Source organism: Pleurodeles waltl, chromosome 6 (genome assembly GCF_031143425.1).
Source record: "Pleurodeles waltl isolate 20211129_DDA chromosome 6, aPleWal1.hap1.20221129, whole genome shotgun sequence".
NCBI classification, from domain to species: Eukaryota; Metazoa; Chordata; class Amphibia; order Caudata; family Salamandridae; genus Pleurodeles; species Pleurodeles waltl.
Window position 1 is genome coordinate 1,506,717,592 of NC_090445.1, and position 22,847 is coordinate 1,506,740,438.

Below are 22,847 nucleotides of genomic sequence, written 5' to 3' on the forward strand. Positions count from 1 at the left end.
AAGTTGGACAGCTGGTAGAGATGACCAAGGAGACCACTCCAGACTACCACGCCTGATTCAGGATCCACGCAGCTCAAGAGGAGAGGAGATCCACGCAGCCTGTGGTTGTTGCAGTTGGTGCCTGCGGATGCAGCTAAGTGACTCCTTCACTCCAAGGAATTTTCCTTCTTTCTTCTCATGCAGAATGAAGACTTGCTGCCATCAGAGGAAGCACAGCCGGGCAAATGTTGCAGTTGCTGGAAGGAGCCAGAGAAACAATGTTGCAGGGCGAAGTCGTTGCTGGAGCTGGAGATTGTAGGTTCCTGTGAAGTCCAGTTGCGGTTCCAGTGGCCAGAAGTCCAACTAAACGTTGCAGAGGAGTCCTGCTGGAATCTTGCACATTGAATCTGAGGACCCACCGAAGAGGGAAATCCTAAATAGCCCTGAAAGGGGGATTGGTCACCTAGCAGGGTGACCACCTAGGAGGGGGCTGTGACGTCACCTGCCTGACCTGGCCACTCAGATGCTCACAGAGGCCTCTGCCCACCTTGGGTTCTAGATGGCAGAATCAAGTGGCCACCTGGAGGAGCTCCAGGCACCACCCCTGGGGTGGTGATGGACAGGGGAGTGGTTACGCCCATTTCCATTGTCCAGTTTGGCACCAGAGTAGGGGCTGAGGTCCCTGAACTGGTAAAGACTGGTTTATGCAAGGAGGGCCCTTTAGAGCATACCATTAGCTTGGCGAGGGTACCCCTCCCAACCCTTGTAACACCTATTTCCAAATGGAGAGGGTGTTGCCTCCCTCTTCCAAAGGAAATCCTTTGTTCTGCCTTCCTGGGCATGAGCTGCTCAAGCAGCAGAAGGAGGGCAGAAATCTGTCTGAGGGGTGGCAGCAGCATGGGCTGCCCGGAAAATCCTAGAAAGCTGAAAGGAGCAATGCTGGGGATCCTCTAAGGAGCCCCCAAAGTGCATGGAATCATACAATCAATACTAACAATAGGATTGGCGTATGAATCTGACATGTTTGTTACCAAACATACCCAGGTTTCGCAGTTGCCATTATGGAGCTGGTGGTGACCTATGTCCAGTACACGCGTAAAATGGCTTCCCCGCGCACACGAGGTCCAGGAAAATGGAGCTGAGTTTGTGGGGGCACCTCTGCTCCTGCAGAGGTGCCCTCTCACACAGGTACTTGCACCCTGCCCTCTGGGGCTAGGAGGGCCTGCCATAGGAGTGACTTACAGTGACTTGGTGCAGTGCCTGAAGTGAAAGGGTGCATGCACCTTTTCACGCAGGCTACAATGACAGGCCTGCAGACACAGTTTACATGGGCTCCTATGGGTGGCATAATGCATGCTGCAGCCCATGGGGCACCCCTGATCTCCCAATGCCCTGGGTAGACAAAACTTCAATCTCTCTCCAGGAACACCATTAATCACCGGAATTATCTTGAGATTTTTATTGTTGCCTGAAACTGTTGGTGGCAAGGAACACCCAGCAGGTGCTTTTAAAGTCACAATATACTTGCAAACACAGCACCCCCATCCTAAGTCAGCACCCAGTGCAGCGGCACCAGTTGCATCGCCCTAGAGCTGGCCCTGCTGCCTTACCTAGCCCTGTCCATCTCTCAGGCCATCTGGTTCTTCCTGGGACCCGTGCTGTGTGCTAGTCTCTCCGCTGTCTATCCAGCAGTGCCAGGCTCTGTACCACCACAGCCTGTGAAGTCCTGTAAAGCCTGTGACCTGCTACAGTGCCGGCTTTGCATCCACAGGCCATTGGCAGGAAATGAGATTTACAGACAGCCCTTGCCCTTCAGAGCAGGCTTTCACAAATACCAGGAAGGCTGAGGGAGAGACAGGGGACCGAAATGTTGGGGGGGGGGCAGGATGTCAACATAGGGGACAATAATTAGCACTGGGGCAGGCAAGCTGGAGACAGAGGAGAGAAGAGAGTGAGAGAGAGGCGGCAGAAAGGGGGGCCCTAACAAACATTGTCGCACAGGGTGCCACTAGCGCGCTAAAGCCTGCCCTGCTCATATCTCACGGTAACTCAACAATACTGTTTTCAGAAAGGGAGATACTCTGCAACACAGCACTGTATTTAAAAAGAAAGGGAGTTACTTGGCAATACTTTATTTAATTACCCAAACCTCCTTATCTTCAGAAGTCTTGCTGCTGTCTTCAGGGTTGGATCTTTAAGGGACACGAAGGGTTGGCGCAGGAGGGCTGGGATGCAGACAGCAATCAACAAAGGGCCTCTCGTCTCCCTTTGTTCTCAGAAGTGCAGACTGCAGGCGGCTGTGGGGCAAGGTGAGAAGTAATCCCTTGTGTGCTGCAGCACAACAAAAGGGAGGAGGGCGAGTGTCCTGGAGGCAGGTCTCAGGTCAAGTGCAGGGCCATTATAGGTAGCGCTTTCATGCGCTAATGGCCCTGCGAATACAGGAGAAGGGAAAATTCTTCTGTCCCCTCGTCCCCCCCACCCTTGTCCCCCGTGTCCCCCCCACTCCAAAATCTGGGGGGGACATATCCCCCGCGTCCCCCACACTTCCTACGCCCATGGACAAGGGCCCACTCAAGAAGACAGAGAAAGGTGTTTTTTTCTTGAAAGAAGGTAAATGTAGTGTTCGGACTTGTGGGACATTTAAAAAACCTCGTAGACGTCCTGGAGAAGGGGCAAGAAACTAAACAAACAAACACAGGGGGCAGTTAGACGGTGGCAGAAGGTTGCCAAAGCCAGTCACTTTGCCAAGAGTGTTTATGGAAAGTGTCCTGAAGGGTGTAGAGACAAGATGAGCAGGAAGATGGGACAGGAAAGGCTACAGAGCAGGGGTCTTTAAACTGGGGGGTAGTGGGGCCCTTAGAGGGGCCTCAAATGATCCGGGCGGGGGGGGGGGGGGGAGTGCCATCCTCTGGCCAAAATAAGCATCGTGCTGATAACAGGGCTTTGTTTAGGCAGAAAAAAATTAGCAGCAGTAAATCTCGTTGTAATGGACCATTACTAATATGTTTTGCCATTTAAATCCAAGCTCGGAGTGTGTGTCAAAAAGAAAGAGACTCCTAATACTCTTGAAAACCCCCACTCCACCCCTAATAATCACACTGTGGACACTTTTACACTTTAGTAAGGCCTGCATCACCAGAAGAGTACAATTGTTATGATGTATTTGATTGCATTTTTAAAGCAATAACATCACTTAACTACAATGTTCAAATAAGTCTAGATATATTTACACATTGCCAATTCATTAGATTAATTGTGAAGAATTCAGAGGGGGGCCCCAATAATGTTTTTTCTACTGAGGGGGTGCTGTTTTAAAAAGTTTGAAGACCATTGCCATAGAGGAATGAGGAGCAGATAGATGTGGCCCAAATCGCTGTAGAGGCAGAATAAGCTTGCAGATAGGGAATAACAGACTGTAAAGGCAGGGTGAGCAGGCAGACGGGTTACAAATGGCTATAGTGGTAGTAGGAGCAGGCAGATGAGACACCAAAGATTAGAGGCAGGAGAAGCAAGGATTTGTACCATAAAAGGCTATAGAATCAGGACAATAGGGAGAGTTGGTTCAAAGTCTGTAGGGACCGGATGAGCAGACAAGTGGCGTGGCTAAAGGAAAAGGCTTAGCACATTTACAACTGATTCTGAGTTCTTAAATTTGCACCAATTATTGGTGCCCAGAGTCATAGGTGCAGATCCAAAAAGTTTAAAACTTTATTCAGACTCTGATTGATACTTTTGCTCTGCTATAGCAAAAACTGATAAACAGGTTTACAGCAAACCACAAATGACCCGAGAGCATGAACTGAAATTGAATTCCTTTTAAAATAAAAAGTTCAGGAGTCTTGAGACATTAAAAAAAAATCAATCAAGAGAGCGTGACTCTGGGGTTGATAGAATTGATTTGCGAGCCACTTTGTAACCAAAGAAAATCCAAATCTGATTGTACCAGAAGATATTCTTTCCCATTGGGCTTTTCAATTGGGCCAGAATATATTTTTCCATTGGGCATTTCAAGGTTCATAAATTGTACCAGCTAGGTCACAAACCACCGCAATGTGATCTGCGTAGGCAGCATGAAAATTCTATTGCTATGTTAGGAAGCTAGCTCTTTATATGATATATCAATATGAGATATATCAAGCAAAGAGTCCGGGAGGTCCCTTACTAGTGGAAAGGGCTTGCTCTAGCAACCCCCAAGGTAGTGTATTTGGGGGTAGCGTGGTCATGTAGCATTATGCTTATCAGAGAGGAGTGTTATACATCTACTAATAAACGCACAGTCAATAAAGGAGACACACGACTCAAGAAGGAGATCCACACCAAGTTACACACCAGGCACCAGAATCAATACAATCAGATAAGTACATTTTGCAAGAAAAATCTTTACAGTTTTGAAAAGTCAACACAGTGCAATTTCTGAAAGCTGCAATGTTATCATATGGAGGTAAATCAAAGATGGCAAAATAGGTACAGCACAATGACTGACGAGGCCAGTCTCCTGGACTTTAGGTAAGTATTGGACTAGGGTCAGGGCCACACCAACAGGTCACACCGGGTGACACAGTGGCAGCCAAATGCAGTGGTCTTGTACAGCGTTGGGTGCCCGGTTTTATTCTATGGGGATCGGTCCGGTCGAAAGGATGCTGCAGGTGAGGACTGGGAATCCAGTCGGGGAGAACCAACCTGTGGATTCCAACCTTGAGATGTCCGGGAGCGAGGGGACACCTTTAGTCCTCTTCTCCACAGCCAGGGGTGATAGGTGCAGGGTTGTCCTGAGGCATCGGGTTTTTCTCCACCTGAGCACTCGCAGTTGATGGGGCCTGATTGCAGAGGCCACATCAGAGGGTCCACAGTGGGCAAGTCCAAGGTGGACTTAATCTCTGGAGGGCTGGGGAACCATGCTGGCACCATTGATCCACTTCAACGCTGGCTGTGCGGCAAAAGTGTAGTGGTGCTTCTAGGAGTCGGATCTTGGTGGTCCGGATTCCTTGCACTCAGTCTTGGAGTGCCGACAAGATACAGGGAACCAGCTCTTCTGATCCACGGGAGCTCCAGGCCTCCCAGGCTTTTGGAGGCACAGCAGCTTGCAGGATGAGTCAACTTTGGCAGGAACAGCACACAGGCCAGCAGGGCTGGGGCCAAGTGAGGTGCTTCTTCCTCGGGCTTTGCTTTTGTGGTTCTTGGGTGTCCTTCTTCTTCATAGGAATCTGCTTTTCTGGTGCCAGGGCTCCCCTAAATACTGAATTTAGAAGTGTTTTGGGGAGTGTAAGGTAGTAGCTGATGGGCTACTTACCCCTTGGGTCACTACACCCCCTATATGACCACTTCCTGAGAGAAGTGGGTATAACCATGTCCAGTAGTTCCTAAATCTGCCAACACCAAGATGGCAGATTTCTAATTGTGGTGTCCACATCAGGCAGCTCACCTTAGGGGTGGGACTGACCTGAGGGGTGGACACACCTCTCTGCATGCTAAACTAATGGGCTGTTCTGGGGGCATATGGGCCCTGGGGCAGGGGGTCAGCATCTCTCTTTTGTCTGAAGCCAGATCTGCATACAAAGGGTTGGTGGGCCTCTTTGGAGTCCCCTACCTTGGAATGCAGGTTTGCAGGTCACCTTGTTGGGTGCAGTGTGTAAACACCTCTCCCAGAGCAGGTTTGGGTTATGACCGCCAGAGAGCAATGGCTCTCACCCTTGGGGGATCAGACTTGTGTTTTGCGGTGGCAGGCCGGCTAAACCTGGCCAGTCCGCACATGGGCAGAAGGTAGATTTTTAGGGGACACCTCTTAGGTGCCCTCTGGGTGCATGTATTAATAAATCCATCACTGGCATTAGTGAGGGTTTATTAACCCCTTGTACGGCATGGACGTAATGTTTACATCCATGGCGGCGCCTCTCAGGCGCCACGGATGTAACTATTACGTCCGCGTACAGGCCCTCCCCCTGAGGGTCACCTCCCACCCCACCAGGTCAGGTTTGGAAGGGGAATCGCTTCCCCTTCCACCCCACCACCCTACCCCCTCATGACATCACTCCGCGATCGCGCGCTGACATCATGAGAGGGTGCAAAGAAGCACTGGAAGCCATTTCCTTTCAGCACGTCGACCAGAAAGGAGGTAAGTTTTACCTCCGGGCGGGGGGGGGATCCCTCTGAAAGAGGCACTGAGGGAACAGAAAGGGTTTTCCTTTCCCTCAATGTCTCTTTGAGCATTCCTGCTGCCCGATCGCATAATGCCCACTAGACACCAGGGAATTAGTGTGTGTGTGTGTGTGTGTGTGTGTGTGCACATGTGTTTTTATAGTGGTGGAGAGCGACGAGGGCAAGGGTTGCTCTACTTTGGGCAGCAATGTATTTTTCACCATTTCTGCCCCCCTTGGGGGCAGATCGGCCTTATTTTGAGGTCGATCTTCCCCCAAGGGGGGTAGAAAGCCACTAGAAACCAGGGATTGTTTTTTTTTGCTGCTTTTTTGTGTTTGTTGGCGGCCCCTTGGGCAAGGGTCGCCCCCAAGGGGCAAAAGCACTATTGGGCAGTTCTGCCCCCCTTGGGGTTTGGGGGCAGAATCCACTTAGCCCCAGGGACCATGTGTGTGTGTGTGCTTTGTGTGGGGGGGTGGCCCCTTGGGCAAGGGTTGCCCCCCAAAGGGGGCAATATAATCTAGGCCATTTCTGCCCCCCTTGGGGGCAGATTGGCCTATTTCTTTAGGCCCTTCAAACCATGAAGACGGGAGGGATTTTTTTTTCTTTCTTTTTCTTTTTTTTTTGTGTTGATGGGCACCCCCTTGGGCAAGGGTCACCCCCAAGGGGCAAAAATTACTATTGGGCAGTTCTGCACCCTTTGGGGCAGATCATCCTATTTTTTTAGGCCCATCTACCCCCAAGGGGGGCAGAATCCACTTAGCACCAGGGATCATGTGTGTATGCTTTATGTGGGGGGTGGCCCCTTGGGCCAGGGTCGCCCCCCTCAAAGGGAACAATATAATCTAGGCTATTTCTGCCCCCCCTGGGGGCAGATTGGCCTATTTTTTTTGGTCCTTCTTCCCCCAGGGTGCAGAAACCATGAAGACGCCAGGGATTTATTTTTCTTTCTGTTGTTTTTTTGTGTTGGGGGCGCCCCCTTGGACAAGGGTCACCCCCAAGGGGCAAAAAGCAGTATTGGGCAGTTCTACACCCCTTGGACGCAGATCGGCCATCTTTGTTTTAGGCCCATCTTCCCCCAAGGGGGGAAGAATCCACTTAGCGGCAGGGATCATGTCTGTGTGTGTGTTTGCTTAGTGTGGGGGGGTGGCCCCTTGGGCAAGGGTCACCCCCCAAAGGGGGCAATATAATCTATGCCATTTATATATTATTTAGGCCCTTCTGCCCCCGGGGGCAGAAACCATCAAGACGCCACCGATTTTTTCTTTTTTCTTTCTTTTTTTTTTTTTTTGTTGGGGGGCGCCTCCAAGGGCCAAGAAGCACTAATAGGTAGTTCTGTCCCCCTTGGGGGCAGATCGGATCATTTTTTTTTTTAGGCCCATCTACCCCTTATGGGGCAGAATCCACTTAGCGCCAGGGTGTGTGCTTTGTGTAGGGGGTGGCCCCTTGGGCAAGGGTCGCCCCTGAAAGGGGGCAATATAGTCTGTGGCATTTCTGCCCCCCTTGGGGGAAGATTGGCCTATTTTTTTTAGGCCCATCTGCCCCCAGGCAGAGAACACTAGACATGAGGGAAAATTTAAAAATGGTTGGTGGCGGGGTGTTTGTCAATTGGCGAAGTATTTACATTTATGATAATAACAGTTTATTTCTACTTTTTGTTCTAAATCAACGCTTTTGCATCCTTTGCTGAGGCTCGTTGCAGTTTTGGCAATGGTAGTCCTGCGGTCTGCGTAGTTGCATGTTTTGGGTAAGTAAATACATTTACTCCAAAGGAGTATCGTTGCCGTGCATGAATGACATGTTTGTAGGTGGTGTACTGAATGGAGGATTGATTGTGTGAAATTGTCCTTAGGTTTATGGACAATGATATATTGTGTTGTCTTATGTCTAATTTGCTTTTTTTTCTCTTTTTAGGGGGATATCATTGGTGATTGCTGTGGCTGTGCAGAGTAGTTGCTGGTGAGTCAAGCTTTTACAGGCAAGTGGGCGGTAGAGTTTTTGACTTTATAACTCTTAGTGATAAAGCTACACTTTGTTTGTTACTTATCTTACACAGTGCTGGTTGTTAGTGGTGCCTTTGTCCAGTTAATTTTTGTTGGAAGGATAATGGATAGCCATGGGATGACCTCTCAGCAGGTTGTTGGTGTGCTTTTTGAATCGTCTTCTGACCATGATTATGAGACTGACTCTGCATCTGAGGCAGAGGAGGAAGTGCAAGATTTTGGAAGTGAATTTTCTGTCAGAGAGGAATCATCTGATGATGGAGCCACTCTCAGTGCTGATGAAGGACGCAATTTAGAGGAGGACACTGATGTGCCAATGGTGCAGCAGCCAGTGGCTGAAAAGCTTCCCATTGGAAGACCTGACACATGGGTTACACCAAACATGGAGCAGCCACAGTTGCCTGCGTTTACTGGTTTCCCAGGGTGTCGAGTTAAAACAGAAAATGTTTGCCTGTCAACTTTTTGAGTTGTTTATGGACAATATATTTTTAGAAGATTGTTGAGCAGACTAATTTGTATGCAGAGCAGTATTTGAGGGACAATGCTGCCAGACTTAGACCACACTCTAGAGCTAGCCAGTGGATTTCCACAAATCTGGAAGAGTTGAAAAAGTTATTGGGTTTAACTTTTTTGATGGGGCTGATAAGGAAGCCATCACGGTCTTCATATTGGTCTACTAGTCCCATTCATGGCAACTGCTATATTTCCTCCAATCATGACTCATAACCGGTATGAGCTTCTTCTTCAGTTGTTGCATTTTGTAGATAATGCTTGAGCCTTGCCACAAGATCACTCTGATTCTGTCAGTCTTTTTAAGATTAGACCTGTCCTTGATCATTTGGTACATCGGTTTTCAGAGTTCTATGTTCCAGGCAAAGAAATATCTGTAGATGAGTCTTTGGTCCTGTTCAAGGGTCGTTTGGTTTTTGGGCAGTACATTCCTAGCAAGAGGGCACAGTATGGAATTAAGACGTATATGCTGTCTGAAAGTAGTACAGGATATGTTTATAATTTGTGGGTCTACACTGTTAGGGATTCCAATATTGACCCCCCTGGTTGTCCACCCACTTTTGGAGTTAGTGAGAAAATTGTGTGGTAACTTGGTAGACGACTGTTTAACAAAGGTCACCATTTATATGTAGATAACTTCTACACTGGAGTTCAGTTGTTCAAGGAGTTGTTCAGAGTGGACACTGTTGCTTGTAGCACAATCCGCTCTAATCGGAAAGGCTATCTAAGACAGCTTGTCTGTAAAAAACCTTCAAAGGTATAGTGCTGTGCAAATAACAAAACCTACTCCTCTGTAATCAGGCGTCGCAGCATACCCGTGACATGCTAGGTGTCTCGGGTGGGACCCCGATGATGAAGCATGCCACCAACTTGGTTGGTGGGTGAGGGGTCTTTTTAACATAACCTCATTGCGTTTCTTTTCACAATTTTAGTGTTTGGAACATCACATAAGTACGTGGACACATCAAAATGATGCATTGCAAAACTACCTGTGTTTGGGGGGGGGGCACCTATGTTGTTGGTCCTGGGTGCGGCCTTCATCTAGGGATACTTACCAAACCCAGACATGTCTTAATACTAGACACCCAAAGGGGTCCAGGGAGGTGTGGCTTGCCTGGATCCCCCAACATTTTCTTACCCAGACTCCTCTGCAAACCTCAAAATGTGCTTAAAAAAGCATATTTTCCTCACTTTTCTTTGTAGTTGTTCAGAGTGGACACTGTTGCTTGTGGCACAATCCGCTCTAATCTGAAAGGCTATCTAAGAGAACTTGTCTGTAAAAAACCTTAGAAGGGACAGTGCAGTGCCTTACGGAATGATGAGCTGCTAGCTCTGAAATTTGTAGACAGGAGGGATGTGTACATGCTAACTACCATCCATGATGAGAGTACTTCACCTGTGGCTGTTTGGGGTCAAGTTGCTGAAGTGCGCAAACATGTGTGCATTTTAGACTATAAAAAGCACATGGGTGGTGTTGATAGAGTAGATCAGAGGTTGGAACCTTACACTGCTGCTTGTAAGTCTTATGTTTGGTAAAAGTAATTAGCAGTTTACCTGTTCCTCTTGGCAACTTTTAATGCTTTTGTTGTGCTCAGGGATAGTTCTCCAGAGTCAAAGATGACATTTGTGAAATATCAGGAGTCTATCATAGCGAGCCTTGTTGTGCTGGATCAGGCAAGAGTTCCTATAGAAGCAGTGGTGGAGGATGTGGCTAGATTGAAAGATCGCCACTTTGCTGAGCACATTCCTCCCATGGTAAAAAAAAACTTTCCTGCTAAGAGATGTAGAGTTTGTGCTTGAAGAGGTATGAAGAAGGAGACCAGAATGTATTGCCCTGATTGTCCTTCAATGCCTGGGCTCTGTGTTTGTTGGCTGTTTCAGGAGCTACCACACACAGAAGAATTATTGGGAAATACCGTGAGCATAAACTGCTGTTTTATATTTTCATAAGTTCAGTTTCACAGTTGGCATTACTGTCATGTATTCAGTTAGAGCTTTTGCGTTTGTAGTTATTTATAATTAGTGGTTTCTTTGTTGTTTAAAAACAAAAAAAAGTGACGGCAGTGTGCGTGGGGTGGCGCTTGGCTGGTGGTGTGAGTGGGGTGGCGTTTGGCTGGCCGTGTGCGTGGGGCGGCGCTTGGCTGGTGTTGTGAATATTGACTTGCTGTTGGCTACTGCAACACACTGCCAGGCAAACGCCAGTCCACACACTCCCATCAGCTGGTGTGATTGCTGTATCAGGCATGAAGGCGTATGTAAGTGATGGGCCCTTGAGTGGCGCTGTCTGTTGATTCGAGTGTTGTAATGTGCTGGGCCCGTGGCTGGCAGCATGAATGGCCTTGTGCATGTCATGTATGAAAGGTGTGTGAATGGACTGTAAAGCGGTTGGTGCCTTGTAGTGGCTTTACAGCTCACGAGCTGTGAGTCATTGGTTCCATTTTTTGGCCTTTCAGTTATTAACAGTGCATTTCATTTTTGTGAAATCTCTTGTTAATAAAATTTGATCTACTGAACCATCACTCACCCTCGTGCCAAATACAAGCAGTATGTGTGGTAAAAATAACAAAACCTACTCCTCTGTAATCAGGCGTCGCAGCATACCTGTGACATGCTAGGTGTCTCGGGTGGGACCCCGATGATGAAGCATGCCACCAACTTGGTTGGTGGGTGAGGGGTCTTTTTAACATAACCTCATTGCGTTTCTTTTCACAATTTTAGTGTTTGGAACATCACATAAGTACGTGGACACATCAAAATGATGTATTGCAAAACTACCTGTGTTTGGGGGGGCACCTATGTTGTTGGTCCTGGGTGCGGCCTTCATCTAGGGATACCTACCAAACCCAGACATGTCTTAATACTAGACACCCAAAGGGGTCCAGGGAGGTGTGGCTTGCCTGGGTTCCCCAACATTTTCTTACCCAGACTCCTCTCCAAACCTCAAAATGTGCTTAAAAAAGCATATTTTCCTCACTTTTCTTTGTAGTTGTTCAGAGTGGACACTGTTGCTTGTGGCACAATCCGCTCTCATCGGAAAGGCTATCTAAGAGAGCTTGTCTGTAAAAAACCTTAGAAGGGACAGTGCAGTGCCTTGCGGAATGATGAGCTGCTAGCTCTGAAATTTGTAGACAGGAGGGATGTGTACATGCTAACTACCATCCATGATGAGAGTACTTCACCTGTGGCTGTTCGGGGTCAAGTTGCTGAAGTGCGCAAACATGTGTGCATTTTAGACTATAAAAAGCACATGGGTGGTGTTGATAGAGTAGATCAGAGGTTGGAACCTTACACTGCTGCTTGTAAGTCTTATGTTTGGTATAAGAAATTAGCAGTTTACCTGTTCCTCTTGGCAACTTTTAATGCTTTTGTTGTGTTCAAGGATAGTTCTCCAGAGTCAAGGATGACATTTGTGAAAGTTCAGGAGTCTATCATAGCGAGCCTTGTTGTGCTGGATCAAGCAGGAGTTCCTAGAGAAGCAGTGGTGGAGGATGTGGCTAGATTGAAAGATCGTCACTTTGATGAGCACATTCCTCCCACAGTCACAAAAAAGTTTCCTGCGAAGAGATGTAGAGTCTGTGCTCGAAGAGGTATCAGGAAGGAGACCAGGATGTATTGCCCTGATTGTCCTTCAAAGCCTGGGCTGTGTGTGGGTGGCTGTTTCAGGAGCTACCACACACAGAAGAATTATTGGGAAATACCGTGAGCATAAACTGCTGTTTTATATTTTCATATGTTCTGTTTGACGGTTGTCATTACTGTCCTGTATTCAGTTAGAGCTTTTGTATTTGTAGTTATTCATAAGTAGTGGTTTCTTTGTTGTTTAAAAACAAAAAAAAGTGATGGCGGTGTGCGTGGGGTGGCGCTTGGCTGGCGGTGTGAGTAGGGTGGCGATTGGCTGCCCGTGTGCGTGGGGTGGCACTTGGATGGTGGTGTAAATATTGACTTGCTGTTGGACACTGCAACACACTGCCAGGCAAACGCCAGTCCACACACTCCCATCAGCTAGTGTGATTGCTATATCAGGCATGAGGGCGTATGTAAGTGATGGGCCCTTGAGTGGCGCTGTCTGTCGATGCGATTGTTGTAATGTGCTGGGCCCGTGGCTGGCGGCGTGAATGGTCTTGTGCATGTCATGCATGAAAGGTGTGTGAATGGACTGTAAAGCGGTTGGTGCCTTGTCGTGGCTTTACAGCTCACGAGCTGTGAGTCATTGGTTCTGTTTTTTGGCCTTTCAGTTATTAACAGTGCATTTCATTTTTGTGAAATCTCTTGTTAATAAAATGTTATCTACTGAAACATCACTCACCCTTGTGCCAAATACAAGCAGTATGTGTGGTAAAAATAACAAAACCTACTCCTTTGTAATCAGGCGTCGCAGCACACCTGTGACATGCTAGGTGTCTCGGTGGGACCCCGATGATGAAGCATGCCACCAACTTGGTTGGTGGGTGAGGGGTCTTTTTAACATAACCTAAGTGCATTTCTTTTCACAATTTTAGGGTTTGGAACATCACATAAGTATGTGGACACATCAAATTGATGTATTGCAAAACTACCTGTGTTTGGGGGGGCACCTATGTTGTTGGTCCCGGGTGCGGCCTTCATCTAGGGAAACCTACCAAACCCAGACATGTTTTAAAACTAGACACCCTAAGGAGTCAAGGGAGGTGTGGCTTGCCTGGATCCCCCAACATTTTCTTACCCAGACTCCTCTGCAAACCTCAAAATTTGCTTAAAAAAGCATATTTTCCTCACTTTTCTTTGTAGGATCACCGCTCCGGCACAAATGTCCTACCACCCAGCATTCCCCTCGGTCTCCCAAGTAAAATGATACGTCACTTGTGTGGGTCCCCAAAGCAGAGTCAGCCTAAAAGATGTATAACATAAAAATATGTGCTTATCAACCCGCTGTGCTAACCCCTCAATCTCTACATGTTATTGGCATTTTTCTGTTGCAGGCATCTGGGCCACCCACACAAATGAGGTATCATTTTTACCAGGACTCTTGGGGGAATGCTGGGTGGAAGGAAATGTGTGGCTCCTCTCAGATTCCAGAACTTTCTGTCACCGAAATGTGAGGAAAAAGTGTTTTTTTAGCCACATTTTGAGGTTTGCAAAGGATTCTGGGTAACAGAACCTAGTGAGAGCCCCACACGTCACCCCATATTGGATTCCACTAGATGTCTCGGTTTCAAAAATGCATCGGTTTGGTAGGTTTCCCTAGATGCTGGCTGAGCTAGAGGCCAAAATCCACAGGTAGGCCCATTGCAAAAAACACCTATTTTCTTTGGGAAAATGTGATGTGTCCACGTTGTGTTTTGGGGCATTTGCTGACACAGGCACTAGGCCTACCCCCGCAAGTGGGGTGTCATTTTTATCGGGAGACTTGGGGAATGCTGGCTGGAAGAACGTTTGTGGCTCCTCTCAGATTCCAGAACTTCCTGTCACCGAAATGTGAGGAAAAAGTGTTTTTTTTAGCCAAATGTTGAGGTTTGCAAAGGAGTCTGGGTAACAAAACCTGGTGAGAGCCCCACAAGTCACCCCATCTTGGATTCCTCTAGGTGTCTAGTTTTAAAAAATGCACAGGTTTGGTAGGTTTCCCTAGGTGCTGGCTGAGCTAGAGGCCAAAATCCACAGGGAGGCACTTTGCAAAAAAACACCTCTGTTTTCTTTGGGAAAATGTGATGTGTCTACATTGTGTTTTGGGGCATTTCCTGTCGCGGGCACTAGGCCGACCCACACAAGTGAGGTATCATTTGTATCGGGAGACTTGGGGGAACACTGGGTGGAAGGAAATTTGTGGCTCCTCTCAGATTCCAGAACTTTCTGTAACCGAAATTTGAGGAAAAAGTGTTTTTTAGCTAAATATTGAGGTTTGCAAAGGATTCTGGGTAACAGAACCTGGTGAGAGCCCCACAAGTCACCCCATCTTGGATTCCCCTAGGTGTCTAGTTTTTAAAAATGCACAGGTTTGGTAGGTTTCCCTAGGTGTCGGCTGAGTTAGATGCCAAAATCTACAGCTAGGCACTTTCCAGAAAACACGTCAGATTTCAATTTAAAAATGTGATGTGTCCATGTTGCATTTCCTGTCGCGAGCATTAGGCCTACCCACGCAAGTGAGGTACCATTTTTATCTGGAGACATGGGGGAACACAGAATAGCAAACAAGTGGCATTGCCCCTTGTCTTTCTCTTCATTTTTTCCTTCCAAATGTAAGACAGTATGTAAAAAAGACGTCTAATAGAGAAATGCCCTGTAATTCACATGCTAGTATGGGCACCCCGGAATTCAGAGATGTGCAAATAACCACTGCTTCTCAAGACCTTATCTTGTGCCCATTTTGGAAATACAAAGGTTTTCTTGATACCTATTTTTCACTCTTTATATTTCAGCAAATGAATTGTTGTATACCCGGTATAGAATGAAAACCCATTGCAAGGTGCAGCTCATTTATTGGCTCTGCGTACCTAGGGTTCTTGATGAACCGACAAGCCCTATATATCCCCGCAACCAGAAGAGTCCAGCAGACATAACGGTATATTGCTTTAAAAAATTTGACATTGCAGGAAAAAGTTACAGAGTAAAACATTGAGAAAAATGGCTGTTTTTTTCACCTCAATTTCAATATTTTTTATTTCAGCTGTTATTTTCTGTAGGGAACCTTGTAGGATCTACACAAATTACCCCTTTCTGAATTCAGAATTTTGTAAACATTTCAGAAATGTTTAGCTTTCTGGAATACAGCATTAGTTTCACACCCATTCCTGCCCCTAACTGGAAGGAGGCTGAAAGCACAAAAACATAGTAAAAATGGGGTATGTCCCAGTAAAATGCCAAAATTGTGTTGAAAAATTGGGTTTTCTGATTCAAGTCTGCCTATTCCTGAAAGCTGGGAAGATGGTGATTTTAGCACCGCAAACCCTTTGAGGATGTTGTTTTCAGGGTAAAAAAACACAAGCCTTCTTCTGCAGCCCTTTTTTCCCACTTTAAAAAAAAAAAAAAAAAAAAATTGTTGTATCTTGGCTAATTTCTTGGTCTCCTTCAGGGAAACCCACAAAGTCTGGGTACCTCTAGAATCCCTAGGATGCTGGAAAAAAAGGATGCAAATTTGGTGTGGGTGGCTTATGTGGACAAACAGGTATGAGGGCCTAAGCGCAAACTCCCCCAAACAGCCAAAAAAAGGTTTGGCACCTGAGGGGGAAAAGGCCTGGCAACGCAGGGGTTAATACGAGATGTTTGATACCAAACATCCCTATTGTCATTGAAGCCGTCATGAGGATGATGATCTCGTATGACCAGTGTCCAGCACATGTACTTAAAATTTGCTTCCCTGTTCACTCACTATGTCTAAGAATCGACAAAGACATAACTGGGGCATATCTGCTAATGCAGATATGTCCTCACGTGTAATATACCTGCCTTAGGGCTGCAAGGCTTACTGTAGAGTTGACTAACGTATATTGCATGCAGTGTTAGGGGATATTGCACACAGGCTGTGGGCTATGTCAGTCTGCATGTGGTAGGTGAGGGGTCCCTGAGCATGGCACAATACATGCTTCAGCCCTTGCGGTCCCTCTTTGCTACCCAGGCCCTAGGTAATAGGGGTAGCATTTACTAGGAACTTAGGAGGGAAAGGTATCACCAATTGGGGAACAATAGCACAGTTTTAGGGAATGAGATCTGGCACTGGAGACCTGGTTAGCAGGAACCCAGTGCACGCTCAGTCAAAATTGCATTGATTAGGGAAAATGTGAGGGTGACCTTGTCAAAAGGGGCACTTTCCAACACTGTGGTCCAAAGTTTTGCTCAGAAGCCTGTAGCTGGTGCTATTGAATGCTGGTGTGCTAAATACCAAATCTGCATAGTCTTGATCCCCCCTCACTTCTCTTTAATCCACCACCAGAAACTTCCTGCGCCTTTATATCACTCTTGCAGAATTCTTTCCCTTCTTTCTCTTTCCCCTTTTCGATCCCTAGCTCTGGGTCAAAGTCTGATGAGGAAAAACAATTGCTGGTCCAAAAAAATGAATGTTGGTTGTTCCCAAATGACACCACCTGTTCAAATCAGAGTCCAGAGGTCATCCCTTTGCGTGCAAGTTTCACAAACCTTCTAGCCATTTTACCAGCCTGCGCTCTAGAATAAAAAGTATGTGAGTAAATTCATGTGGGAGCAAAGACAACACACACCAACCGCCAGTGCATGCAAAAGCACACCTCAAGAAAGAGAGGGAAATCCAATTGTCAACAAAATGAACCTGTCTTACAGTGCAGGCTTGCAAAATAGACAATGTGGTTGGGTTTACAATTCAGTTTGCTAGATTTGCTCTGGTTTGCAAACACTCAGTCCTAGCAGCTTTACAGGAAGGGAGAATGCACTGCTAGCAGAAATGTGTCTTGCCCTGTGGAAACTGGGAGCAGGGAAATGGGTGAAAATATGATGTTGTGGGTACTCAGGAACATGGGATGGGCTCTAGGTGTGGGGATGTGGGTGACCATGGGACTATGTGCAATGGGGGCTCTTGCCATTCCTGAGCGCAGAAGCCACTAGGTACATCTGAGGGCTGTGCCTTCCAGGCTCTGGTGATGGGAGGCACCAGGGAGTCAATCTCCGGCCGTGATGTTGCACTACTGCAAAGGTACATGTGTCTTCCCTGCAGATTCCTTCTTCTGCCTTCAGATGGAGGTCACTATATTTTGTGTCCCCTGCCCCATTCTGCCAGAGCTAATTAGTGCAAGCCACGTACCCCAGTGGCACAGATTGAAGCAGGTATCAAACTGTGTTGGGGAGACCACCCAAACGCATATTCTGCACTTGCCTCAAGCAGATACATATCCTTGAAACACTATCCTGGCATCAATAGCACATTGATTGGAAGAACAGAGAACCTCGTGAGTAACTACATTCGCATTCAAATTAAAAATTATACAATACAACTTATTAAAGTGATTGAGCATGCAATCCTTATATAAAGTCGTATTTTGTTTTAAATGAATGAGGCGGCTTGGACATATTATTTATTGTGAATGGTGTATGGGTACCTGAATTAGATATTTTATCCCACATGCACCACCAAGATTAATTCTTCCTGTGCAACCTCCCGACCACCGAAGAGGTACTTGGCAATTCTTTGAGCATACAGAGGCATCCGATCCCCATGTTTCTGATCAGAGCAGTATTGCCTGTCACAAGGATTGCCCAATGGCCTCCGAGTGACACAGACCCCGGAGACCCTGATTGAGATCCCACCAAAACACTTTAGTTCAAGGGGCATTATTAACATGAACTAAAACCTAAAAACACTGACATTTATCAGTTAAGGTCAGCAACGTAATCCTCACCCCCTACAGCCCTTCTCCCACAGTGCACTGTTCATGGTGGCACACTATTCCCTGGAGTGTCTGAGAGAGCCTCCTCACTCCAAAAGGACTCTTTCTTGGGCATGCCTTCTACAGCACATCTGTTTTGTCAGCCCTGTCGTCAAGCTGGGGCCATGACCTCCACCTATGTGCTAAAAGTGTGTTCTGCAGTATACTGTATCCATTAAGGCATCCAAACAATGGGACAGAGGTCCAAGTAAGCACCTCTATGCATTGGGGCCAGTGTTGTGAAAAGCTGCCAAGCACTTTCAAGCTTTCAACCTACCATGATCCACAAAGGCAATGACACCGAGAACCTTACTACAAGGGGCCGGTAAAAATCCGCTTAATTTCTATCACCATGATTTACTGTTATGGGGGTCCTGATAATTTCAGAGAGGAGGAATTATAGAGATTATGAGATTTTATGGAATGACATACAAAAATTGGACTTACCATGCTGAATCTCACATTTTTATAATTTCCTAAAATTAGCTTTTACGTATAGCATTATTTAAAATCTGAATTTCTAACTTATCTATCCATACTTGCACATATGGAACTTTAGACAGTCAATACAATTTTATATCTCTTCATTATTTTCCTTATACATGTATACCCTTTCTACGCAGTTATGTATCTATATGTTTATTACTTCACTCCGTAGAAAGAGAAATAAAACATTCAAATTCCTACTTATCCTATACCTTTCTCAATATGTCCTCTACCTCCACTCTCAGACTCATTCCAAACTTTATTCTACTACTAGGATCTCCCTAAAACCTTCTCTATTCCTCCTTGACTCACCCCAAACCTCATTTGACTACTATGATCTCTCATACAACTCTTTGCAGACTCCTCTCTCCTTTATCCCTCATTGATTCGTCTCAAACCTCATTTTACTACTATGATCTCAAAAACAACACTTCCTAGACACTTCCCTCCTGTATACCTCCTTTGACTCATCTCAAACCTCCTTTTACTACTATGATCTCCCTAACAACTCTTTCTAGACTCGTCCCTCCTCTATCCCTCCTTTGACTCATCCCAAACCTCATCTAACCAATATGATCATCCAAATAAGACAATCTAAACACTTCCCTCCTCTACACCTCCTTTATCCTATTCAAACTAACAGACTCACATGTACACCACTCAAATTAACAACTTCTATTTAATTACCTATACTAATCTACCACTAATCCTTCTGGAGTAGTGTGCTACTTGCCGAAAAGCCTCATCAGGGGTAGTAAGCTCTATATAAATACAATTGCAATTACAATTATAATGTTTACCTATGTATCCACCTGGAGATGTTCACTGCTTGCAGCAGGTGGCATCTTCAGGTGGAATATCACTGAGCTGTGGTCTACCTGCTAAGCTCTTAATTTTAATGAGCACAGAGGTTCTTGTTACTGGGCCCACTGGAATTAATGGGCCACTCATCATGAAGCACTAGGGGTAGGAAGACTCTAAGTAGAGCAAAACACAACAAAGGGCAACAAAAATTAAAGATAACCCCTCTAAGAGCCTCTCCTGATTGGCCTAAAATTTCCAGAACCTGAGTTTTTCAGGCTATTGTTGTCTGTGTAGCCTCTAAAGCAGGGGTCTTCAAACTGGGGGGCGGGCCCCCCTAGGGGGCCTCTAGTGATCCCAGAGGGGGCGCCAGGCTCTGACCAAAAGAAGCATTATAGAGAAAACAAGGCTTTGTTTTGAGCAAAAACATGTTATTGCATCTTTAAAAAGGTAACAGTACTTAACTGCAATGTTTAAATAAGTCTAGACATATTTAAACATTGGCAGCTTTAAAAAATAATTGTGAAAAATTCTGAGGGGGGCCCAATGATTTTTTTTTTCAACTGGGGGGGTGCAGCATTGAAGAGTTCGGAGACCACTGCTCTAAAGGGTTAAGAGCAGACACTGGTTAGAGATACAGTGAAACACAGAAAACGTCTCAACTAATCAAGGCCATAATTAAAACTGATGCAGGACTACCTCATTGGGGTTTCCATACCCCGTAGGACTGACATTGAAGAATGAATGATGCTATCTAGAAGTTTTTTTCTCTCCATTTTTCAGGGCCCAATTGTAACCTGGACATGTTACCTGCTTTCAGCAGGTGAGATGTCCGAGCTTCTTGTATTTGAACCCATAGGTAAAAGAGTGAAAATTTTACAGTGCAAGCCTCTTGAATTGTAATTGACTTGATGGATATGTGTCTTTTTCTTAATAAACTAACACCAATGACAGCCTGCTGTGCTGTTTGAAGGAAAGGCCAGCATGGACATGTATCGACTGCGGTGGCTAGATCAGTGGGAGTGCAGACACTATCACCTTGGAAACTGTTCATGTCCCCCCACCAGCAATGGGATCTGAACAAAAGGCACAACACCCCTAATTGTGCTCGTTACTGGGGTATATTTGCTATAACAAATGTGAGGGTGATTAACCAACGTTGGCATCAACTGTTGCAAGTCTTTCTCTAAGTTCTCAAAACATCCTAGGCTGTATCTTTGCAGGACTTATGATGTTCAACTTACAACGTACTGGCTCCAGACTATCTCTTTCTTCCTTACAATTACTAATGTTCAACTTCTCCATGTTCTGTATATTCACTCTCAGCAGTGAATATACAGTCATCAGTTGTGGTGTGAATGTCTCACAAAGTTGATGGTTCAGTAATTGAGCTATTTCCTGGTCCTCCTCCGCAGAGTGCATTACCTTTCTCTGGTCCCAATTACTCTAATATTTTCTAATTTTGACCTCAAGGATTCAACCAGCCTTCACCCACATAGAACATTCCATGCAGGGCTGGCCTTAACCCTTGTGGCGCCCTGTGCGACAATTTTTGTTGGCGCCTCCCCAATGACCACCTGTGCCACAGATTCCCCCACTATCTTCATTTAACAGTACCCCTCAAGCCTCCATAACAACTTTTTCCCAGATCCATTTAATTAGTTTTGTAGTGCCACTCTTTCCAGTGTAGGATGTTAGAGCACTTCACATCGCACACACATTACAGTCAATAATAAGTGTGTAAATCTGTGTATAAGAAAAGTTACATAAGACAGAGCACTACAAGGTGGGGGAGTCACATGCCATTCAAACTGGTAGGCTGTATAGTTTAAGAGCACTTAGTCTGGAGAAGCACCAGACTTATCTTGATATTTTTATTGTTGCCGGAAAATTGCTGGAGGCCCGGAACACTGTAGTAGGGGCTTTTAAATCTATAATATACTTGCAAACACAGCGCCCACTCCCAAAGTCAGCACCAGGTGCAGTGGCACCGGTTGCACCGCCCTAGAGCCGGCCTTGATCCCATACATCTGTGACATCACAGTGAATCTAGCACACAACTGACTAAAACTTGTAACCTGTAGGGACACTGATCATCTTAGTTCTGTCTTGCCAGAAGGGTGGGGCCAATTGACCTGTAGGAACATTTGCAATCTGTTTAGAAATACTTCCATTTGGACTTGCTAGAGTCTTTTGAAAATGCTTCTCACAAGGTTGTCTGTTCTGGATTCAAAGGGCCTCGCCAGCATCAAGTAATTCTTTGCAATGGCTTACCTCTACCTTTGGACCAGTATTCACTGGAAGAAATTGCTACATCCTCCATGTGTTAAGGGTCTGTGGAGGACCACGTGGTTCTGTATTGCCCCACGGATCTGATCTGAAGGCCTGATGCAACCAGTCCTGCAAGGGATAAATGAATTGATAGACCTTCATTCCAGCAAAGCCCTACAATCTGATGACCTAGCCTGGGCTGACACAAATATAAATAGCCTGTTCCCGACAATCTGAAGATATTCCCTAGTATGCAAAGAATACACAAACTAAAGTCCTGCATTCCTGCATAGTCCAAGGGTCTGAAGACCTGCCCTGGTCCTTTGAAGAATACACAAATTAAAGGCACTTAATCGTCCAGAGTCCAATGGGCTGAAGGCCTTCCATAGTGCTGCGAAGAATACAAAATATCCGAATAAATACTGTATCTACAGCTCAAAGAGCTAAATGAACTCTCTTCCTCCCTGGAACAAATCAATAGATTCAAAGACCTCCCATGTGCCTGTATGAGAGTAAAGATCTGGGGCCATATGTATGAACACATTTTTCCATAGACACAGAATGAGTAAAACCCTTTGATACATCTGGCCGAAGACCAACAGATTCTCCTGCAGGATCTAAAGAGCTAAAGTCCTCACCCCCGCAGTCGAACAATACTAGTTAACCCAGAAGCCTCTTTGAGTTTCCCATCAGTGTTTTCATGGCAAAGAGATATTTGTTATATTATGTTATTAGAGATTTACATAGCGCACCACTACCCTCTTGGCGCTAAACAAATGAACAGCAATATAAGAACATACCACTCTTGTATATAAACATGATTGCCTCTTTAGCATTCTGGAACAGACAGATTGGCGGATCGATAGGCGATGGGTGGCTGGATGGATGGCCCTAGACACTACAGAGTAGGAGACAGACGCAGACAGTGTGCATCAACAGTTCAGTCACAGAGGCAGTCCCGCAGACAGCGCCGCAGACCCATCATCAGGTAGACAGGTTGTTAAATGGGAATATATTAGCGGCGGTGGGAACATCTCTCCTCTCCGTCAGGCCCGCTCGCGTCTCTGCGCCTTGACAGGGGGTGCGCGAAGGCGCTCATTAGACATGCTCGGGGCGCTGTACGCGCCTGAGCTGGATTAGCCTCCAGAAGGCACCCTAATTACATCACTCAGGAAGGAACTCGCGAGGAAATTGTCTGACTCGCAACTGGCAGACACGGTGGGAACGTGCGTGTTAGCCGGCAGTTCCCCGCTATTAAGCTCCTCACTTCCAGGGACACTGGATTGAATTTCATTATTCG